Below are 7,016 nucleotides of genomic sequence, written 5' to 3'. Positions count from 1 at the left end.
AACAGAGCAAGCGCCAAAGTATTAACCCTTGGCATGATTGCCATGGATCCATCTCCAACAATCGAGTTCTTCTACAAAGAGTTGGGAAAGGGAGCGTGACATTTGCTTTGAGCTGAAAGACAACACCCACAACCATCACGTTCCCAGCAACTTGGAAAGACTGGGGATGTTGCTCCGCAAGGACGTGAGAAGTTTGGAGATGGGCACACAACGTTGAACTTCGGGCGGCTGACCTTTGCTTACAACGACATCATCGGGGAAAGCGCGGACGCAGCACCCCACTAGCAAAAATTATGCAGTCAAGACTCCCACGTTTGGGGAATTTGCAGGGGTCAACACAGCCGGAGTGCAATGGCTGAGCCTCGCGCCTGGGTGAACCGCCTTCTTGATCATGGTATCTCCCCTGCCAGGTAAGTATGAGGTGTACTCGCCAAACACCGGGTGGCTCTTGCCAGACACAGCTCTTGGCTGATGGTGCTGGAAATGAATAATCCCAGAGGCCAATGCCTTGACTCAGTTGCTCGTTAATGCTGTGCTATGTTCAACTTCAACCTCCAGCACACATTGGAGAGGAAACACTCGACCTTTTTTACTGGCATACCTGGCTGTCGTTTCCTATAGATTCAGCAACAACTGGACATGACGGCACCAACAGCCGCTTGCCCATCTCGGTGTCGCTTCCCGATACTGGACTAGAGTGTAGCATGTGGTGGAGATAAAGGCTGAAGTGCAGCGTGTCCGAAAGGCTGACTTTTGAGCCCCGCCACGCGCAGGGGGCCTTGCCCAGTCCATAAAAGCAGTCTGTGTCCCCAACCCCCCGGCTTACGGCCATACCACCCTGAGCCCGCCCGATTCCGTCTGATCTCGGAAGCCAAGCAGGGTCGGCCTGGTTAGCACTTGATGGGAGACCTACTGGGAATACCAGGTGCTGTAAGCTTACACCGGGCCGCACGCTTACACTGCCGCTTCCTCACAAGAACATGCCCCTCCACTCTAGCAGGGGTCTCCTGTTTGGTCCATAGCTAATCTCTGTCGCCAGCTCCTCGGCTTACGCCATACCACCCTGAGCACGCCCGATCTCGTCTCGATCTCGGAAGCTAAGCAGGGTCGGCCGGTTAGTACTTGATGGGAGACCGCCTGAATTGTAGCTGTAAGCTTTTACGCTGCTGTTGCTGCCAAGCAAGCTTCCTTACAAGAAACATGGGCTCGCAAATTGACGCATTGGCAGGCACGGTTGATGTCTTCCGGTTTCAGCTTTGCTTTTCACAGAAAAAAGAGAATGGTGCACCGTTCCTGGTGGCACTGCAATACCAGGTCAATGCAAGGAGCGAAGAGAGCAAGCCCCAGTTTTCACCTCCCACTGCTCAAAAATGCATTTAATATTTAATCCCCATATAGAGGACATATCAGATATTAAACTGATAAGAACCGATACTACACTTGATCTTAGCCAAAAGGCCGAGAAGCGATGGCCCACAGGTGTCTGGGGCCAACCCAAGATCTTGGCACACAAGTCAGTTGTTGTGGTGCCATGTTTTTAAGGGCGCATAACAAAGGCTGCTGCTGCTGATCACCTCCGCCCCAAGGTTGACCTAAGTGCACCTCTGAGCCTTGACAGACAGCTGCTTGACATTTGACACACTCAAAGGGCGCAGCCTTACAGCAAAGCCCACCAAAAATAACTTAAACTCTTGAACGTCCCTCTCCACGGAAGTCTTTAGTAAAAGGCGAAAGACTTGTGCATTTTGAAGAGAAACCAGAGTCAACGTAGCCCCTGTCCTGGAGAGCAGCCGAGGAGTCTATCCGCCGGAGTCACCACAGTCTCGGTCGGCCGGCCGGCCGGCCACCTTGGGACGGCCTTCCTTCAACGTTTTTGCTTAGTCGGCCAATAAACCGCTCAGATTTGACTGCATGTTTGGAAGCGCTTTCCTACTGTCGGTTGTGCGCTGCAGTTTTCTATCAGTCGCTGAGGCTGTGGCACATTCCTCGCTCACTGGCACACCTCCAACATTTAGTGGTAGACGTGAGTGCATGAGCAAAGCAGCTCCGTGTCACACTGAGCAGTACAAACTGCCGGGCCATTTCCCACCTCATCCGGGCTTCTGAAATGGTGAGTTGCTGCTGGCATCACTTCAACATCAGGTCACTGCACGGAGTGAACAGAGCAAGCGCCAAAGTATTAACCCTTGGCATGATGGCCATGGATCCATCTCCAACAATCGAGTTCTTCTACAAAGAGTTGGGAAAGGGAGCGTGACATTTGCTTTGAGCTAAAAGACAACACCCACAACCATCACGTTCCCAGCAACTTGGAAAGACTGGGGATGTTGCTCCGCAAGGACGTGAGAAGTTTGGAGATGGGCACACAACGTTGAACTTCGGGCGGCTGACCTTTGCTTACAACGACATCATCGGGGGAAAGCGCGGACGCAGCACCCCACTAGCAAAAATTATGCAGTCAAGACTCCCACGTTTGGGGAATTTGCAGGGGTCAACACAGCCGGAGTGCAATGGCTGAGCCTCGCCCTGGGTGAACCGCCTTCTTGATCATGGTATCTCCCCTGCCAGGTAAGTATGAGGTGTACTCGCCAAACACCGGGTGGCTCTTGCCAGACACAGCTCTTTGGCTGATGGTGCTGGAAATGAATAATCCCAGAGGCCAATGCCTTGACTCCGTTGCTCGTTAATGCTGTGCTATGTTCAACTTCAACCTCCAGCACACATTGGAGAGGAAACACTCGACCTTTTTTACTGGCATACCTGGCTGTCGTTTCCTATAGATTCAGCAACAACTGGACATGACGGCACCAACAGCCGCTTGCCCATCTCGGTGTCGCTTCCCGATACTGGACTAGAGTGTAGCATGTGGTGGAGATAAAGGCTGAAATGCAGTGTGTCCGAAAGGTTGACTTTTGAGCCCCGCCACGCGCAGGGGGCCTTGCCCAGTCCATAAAAGCAGTCTGTGTCCCCAACCCCCCGGCTTACGGCCATACCACCCTGAGCACGCCCGATCTCGTCTGAGCTCGGAAGCAAAGCAGGGTCGGGCCGGGTTAGTACTTGGATGGGAGACCGCCTCATCACCAGGTGCTGTAAGCTTTTACACCGCCAGCACGCTTTGACTGCTGCTTCCTTACAAGAAACATGCCCTCCACTCCAGTGTGGCCTTGCCTAGTCCATAAAGGCACTTCTGTCGCCAGCCCTCGCTTACGGCCATACTAATTTCGAGCACGCCTTTATCTCGCCTGATCTCGAAGGGCAGGTCGGGCCGGGTTAGGTAATTTCTGGATGGGAGACCGCCTTGGAATACCAGGTGCTGTAAGCTTTTACGCTGCTGCTGCTGCTGCTTCCTTACAAGAAACATGGGCTCGCAATTAAATTGACGCACAGGCACGGGTTGATGTCTTTCTGGTTTCAGCTTCGCTTTGCTTTTCACAGAAAAAAGAGAATGGTGCACCGTTCCTGGTGGCACTGTAATACCAGGTCAATGCAAGGAGTGAAGAGAGCAAGCCCCAAGCCACCTCCCACTGCTCGTAAAATGCATTTAATATTTAATCCCTCATATAGAGGACATATCAGATATTAAACTGGATAAGAACAGATACTACACTTCTGATCTTAGCCAAAGGCCGGTAGCGATGGCCCACAGGTGTCTGGGGCCAACCAAGATCGTTACGTCAAGTTGTTGTGGTGCCATGCTTTTATGGCGATAACAAAAGGCTGCTGCTGCTGATCACCTCCTGCCTGGCCAGCAGTGTAACTCCTCTGAGCCTTGACAGACAGCTGCTTCGACATTTGACACACCTCAGCTGGCTAGCCTACAGCAAAGCCCACCAAAAATAACTTAAACTCTTGAAGGTCCCTCTCCACGGAAGTCTTTAGTAAAAGGCGAAAGACTTGTGCATTTTGAAGAGAAACCAGAGTCAACGTAGCCCCTGTCCTGGAGAGCAGCCGAGGAGTCTATCCGCCGGAGTCACCACAGTCTCGGTCGGCCGGCCGGCCGGCCACCTTGGGACGGCCTTCCTTCAACGTTTTGCTTAGTCGGCCAATAAACCGCCCAGATTTGACTGCATGTTTGGAAGCGCTTTCCTACTGTCGGTTGTGCGCTGCAGTTTTCTATCAGTCGCTGAGGCTGTGGCACATTCCTCGCTCACTGGCACCCCTCCAACATTTAGTGGTAGACGTGAGTGCATGAGCAAAGGAGCTCCGTGTCACACTGAGCAGTACAAACTGCCGGGCCATTTCCCACCTCATCCGGGCTTCTGAAATGGTGAGTTGCTCCTGGCATCACTTCAACATCAGGTCACTGCACGGAGTGAACAGAGCAAGCGCCAAAGTATTAACCCTTTGCATGATGGCCATGGATCCATCTCCAACAATCGAGTTCTTCTACAAAGAGTTGGGAAAGGAGCTGACATTTGCTTTTGAGCTAAAAGACAACACCCACAACCATCACGCTCCCAGCAACTTGGAAAGACTGGGGATACGCTAAGCGACGCGAGAAGTTTGGAGATGGGCACACAACGTTGAACTTCGGGCGGCTGACCTTTGCTTACAACGACATCATCGGGGGAAAGCGCGGACGCAGCACCCCTCTAGCAAAAATTATGCAGTCAAGACTCCCACGTTTGGGGAATTTACAGGGGTCAACACAGCCGGAGTGCAATGGCTGAGCCTCGCCCTGGGTGAACCGCCTTCTTGATCATGGTATCTCCCCTGCCAGGTAAGTATGAGGTGTACTCGCCAAACACCGGGTGGCTCTTGCCAGACACAGCTCTTTGGCTGATGGTGCTGGAAATGAATAATCCCAGAGGCCAATGCCTTGACTCAGTTGCTCGTTAATGCTGTGCTATGTTCAACTTCAACCTCCAGCACACATTGGAGAGGAAACACTCGACCTTTTTTACTGGCATACCTGGCTGTCGTTTCCTATAGATTCAGCAACAACTGGACATGACGGCACCAACAGCCGCTTGCCCATCTCGGTGTCGCTTCCCGATACTGGACTAGAGTGTAGCATGTGGTGGAGATAAAGGCCGAAGTGCAGTGTGTCCGAAAGGCTGACTTTTGAGCCCCCGGCCACGCCGCGAGGGGCCTGCCCAGTCCATAAAAGCAGTCTGTGTCCCCAACCCCCGCCACGCCATACCACCCTGAGCACGCCCATCTCGCCTGATCTCGGAAGCCGCAGGTCGGGCCTGGTTAGTACTTGGATGGGAGACCGCCTGGGGAATACCAGGTGCTGCTTTTGTTCTACACCGCTGCACGCTTTTACACTGCTGCTTCTCATACAAAACACATGCCCTCCACGAGCAGGGGCCTGCTCAGTCCATAAAGGCAATTTCGTCGCCAGCCCTCGCCACGCCATACTACCTGAAAGCACGTCATCTCGCTCGATCTCGAAGCTGTTTGCGGGTCGGGCGTGGGCTAGGTAATTTCGATGGAGATCAGCCAGGTGCTGTGTTTACGCCAGCTGCTGCTTCCCGCGAAACATGGGCTCGCACTGTACCAGCACAGGCACCGGTTGATGTCTTTCTGGTTTCAGCTTCGCTTTGCTTTTCACAGAAAAGAGAATGGTGCACCGCTCCTGGTGGCACTGCAATACCAGGTCACGGGCAAGTGAAGAGAGCAAGCCCTGAAGTTCACCTCCCACTGCTCAAAAATGCATTTAATATTTAATCCCCATATAGAGGACATATCAGATATTAAACTGATAAGAACAGATACTACACTTGATCTTAGCCAAAAGGCCGAGAAGCGATGGCCCACTGGTGTCTGGGGCCAACCCAAGATCTTGGCACACAAGTCAGTTGTTGTGGTGCCATGTCTTTAAGGGCGCATAACAAAGGCTGCTGCTGCTGATCACCTCCGCCCCAAGGTTGACCCAAGTGCACCTCTGAGCCTTGACAGACAGCTGCTTGACATTTGACACGCTGAAAAGGGCGCAGCCTTACAGCAAAGCCCACCAAAAATAACTTAAACTCTTGAACGTCCCTCTCCACGGAAGTCTTTAGTAAAAGGCGAAAGACTTGTGCATTTTGAAGAGAAACCAGAGTCAACGTAGCCCCTGTCCTGAGAGCAGCCGAGGAGTCTATCCGCCGGAGTCACCACAGTCTCGGTCGGCCGGCCGGCCGGCCACCTTGGGACGGCCTTCCTTCAACGTTTTTGCTTAGTCGGCCAATAAAACGCCCAGATTTGACTGCATGTTTGGAAGCGCTTTCCTACTGTCGGTTGTGCGCTGCAGTTTTCTATCAGTCGCTGAGGCTGTGGCACATTCCTCGCTCACTGGCACACCTCCAACATTTAGTGGTAGACGTGAGTGCATGAGCAAAGCAGCTCCGTGTCACACCGAGCAGTACAAACTGCCGGGCCATTTCCCACCTCATCCGGGCTTCTGAAATGGTGAGTTGCTCCTGGCATCACTTCAACATCAGGTCACTGCACGGAGTGAACAGAGCAAGCGCCAAAGTATTACCCCTTGGCATGATGGCCATGGATCCATCTCCAACAATCAAGTTCTTCTACAAAGAGTTGGGAAAGGGAGCGTGACATTTGCTTTGAGCTAAAAGACAACACCCACAACCCTCACGTTCCCAGCAACTTGGAAAGACTGGGGATGTTGCGCCGCAAGGACGGGAGAAGTTTGGAGATGGGCACACAACGTTGAACTTCGGGCGGCTGACCTTTGCTTACAATCTATCACGGGAAAGCTGACGCTAGCACCCCACTAGCAAAAATTATGCAGTCAAGACTCCCAGGTTTTGGGAATTTGCAGGGGGCAATACAGCCGGAGTGCAATGGCTGAGCCTCGCCCTGGGTGAACCGCCTTCTTGATCATGGTATCTCCCCTGCCAGGTAAGTATGAGGTGTACTCGCCAAACACCGGGTGGCTCTTGCCAGACACAGCTCTTGGCTGATGGTGCTGGAAATGAATAATCCCAGAGGCCAATGCCTTGACTCAGTTGCTCGTTAATGCTGTGCTATGTTCAACTTCAACCTCCAGCACACATTGGAGAGGAAAA

The 7,016-nt window shown here is 52.7% G+C and overlaps 10 non-coding genes and 2 pseudogenes across 10 annotated transcripts; 2 read left to right on the top strand and 10 right to left on the bottom strand.

Annotated features, from left to right (window-relative positions):
• Positions 1-253: 253 nt before the first annotated feature.
• On the bottom strand, positions 254-418 carry LOC122763747. Its single transcript, XR_006359351.1, has one exon. It is a non-coding gene; the product is annotated as a U1 spliceosomal RNA (small nuclear RNA).
• Positions 419-820: 402 nt separating this feature from the next.
• LOC122763756 lies at positions 821-937 on the top strand (annotated as a pseudogene).
• Positions 938-1,277: 340 nt separating this feature from the next.
• Positions 1,278-1,470, bottom strand: LOC122763750. Its single transcript, XR_006359353.1, has one exon. It is a non-coding gene; the product is annotated as a U2 spliceosomal RNA (small nuclear RNA).
• A 182-nt stretch (positions 1,471-1,652) lies between these two features.
• Positions 1,653-1,765, bottom strand: LOC122763755. Its single transcript, XR_006359358.1, has one exon. It is a non-coding gene; the product is annotated as a U5 spliceosomal RNA (small nuclear RNA).
• Positions 1,766-2,412: 647 nt separating this feature from the next.
• On the bottom strand, positions 2,413-2,576 carry LOC122763745. Its single transcript, XR_006359349.1, has one exon. It is a non-coding gene; the product is annotated as a U1 spliceosomal RNA (small nuclear RNA).
• Positions 2,577-2,979: 403 nt separating this feature from the next.
• LOC122763744 lies at positions 2,980-3,096 on the top strand (annotated as a pseudogene).
• A 347-nt stretch (positions 3,097-3,443) lies between these two features.
• LOC122763752 lies at positions 3,444-3,637 on the bottom strand. Its single transcript, XR_006359355.1, has one exon. It is a non-coding gene; the product is annotated as a U2 spliceosomal RNA (small nuclear RNA).
• A 174-nt stretch (positions 3,638-3,811) lies between these two features.
• On the bottom strand, positions 3,812-3,923 carry LOC122763753. Its single transcript, XR_006359356.1, has one exon. It is a non-coding gene; the product is annotated as a U5 spliceosomal RNA (small nuclear RNA).
• A 641-nt stretch (positions 3,924-4,564) lies between these two features.
• On the bottom strand, positions 4,565-4,728 carry LOC122763746. The gene has a single exon (XR_006359350.1). It is a non-coding gene; the product is annotated as a U1 spliceosomal RNA (small nuclear RNA).
• Positions 4,729-5,565: 837 nt separating this feature from the next.
• LOC122763751 lies at positions 5,566-5,756 on the bottom strand. Its single transcript, XR_006359354.1, has one exon. It is a non-coding gene; the product is annotated as a U2 spliceosomal RNA (small nuclear RNA).
• A 183-nt stretch (positions 5,757-5,939) lies between these two features.
• On the bottom strand, positions 5,940-6,052 carry LOC122763754. Its single transcript, XR_006359357.1, has one exon. It is a non-coding gene; the product is annotated as a U5 spliceosomal RNA (small nuclear RNA).
• A 642-nt stretch (positions 6,053-6,694) lies between these two features.
• LOC122763748 lies at positions 6,695-6,857 on the bottom strand. The gene has a single exon (XR_006359352.1). It is a non-coding gene; the product is annotated as a U1 spliceosomal RNA (small nuclear RNA).
• Between the last annotated feature and the right edge of the window lie 159 nt (positions 6,858-7,016).

This window comes from Solea senegalensis, unplaced genomic scaffold, assembly GCF_019176455.1.
Source record: "Solea senegalensis isolate Sse05_10M unplaced genomic scaffold, IFAPA_SoseM_1 scf7180000017024, whole genome shotgun sequence".
Taxonomy (NCBI): Eukaryota; Metazoa; Chordata; class Actinopteri; order Pleuronectiformes; family Soleidae; genus Solea; species Solea senegalensis.
This window is presented reverse-complemented; position numbering and strand designations above follow the sequence as displayed.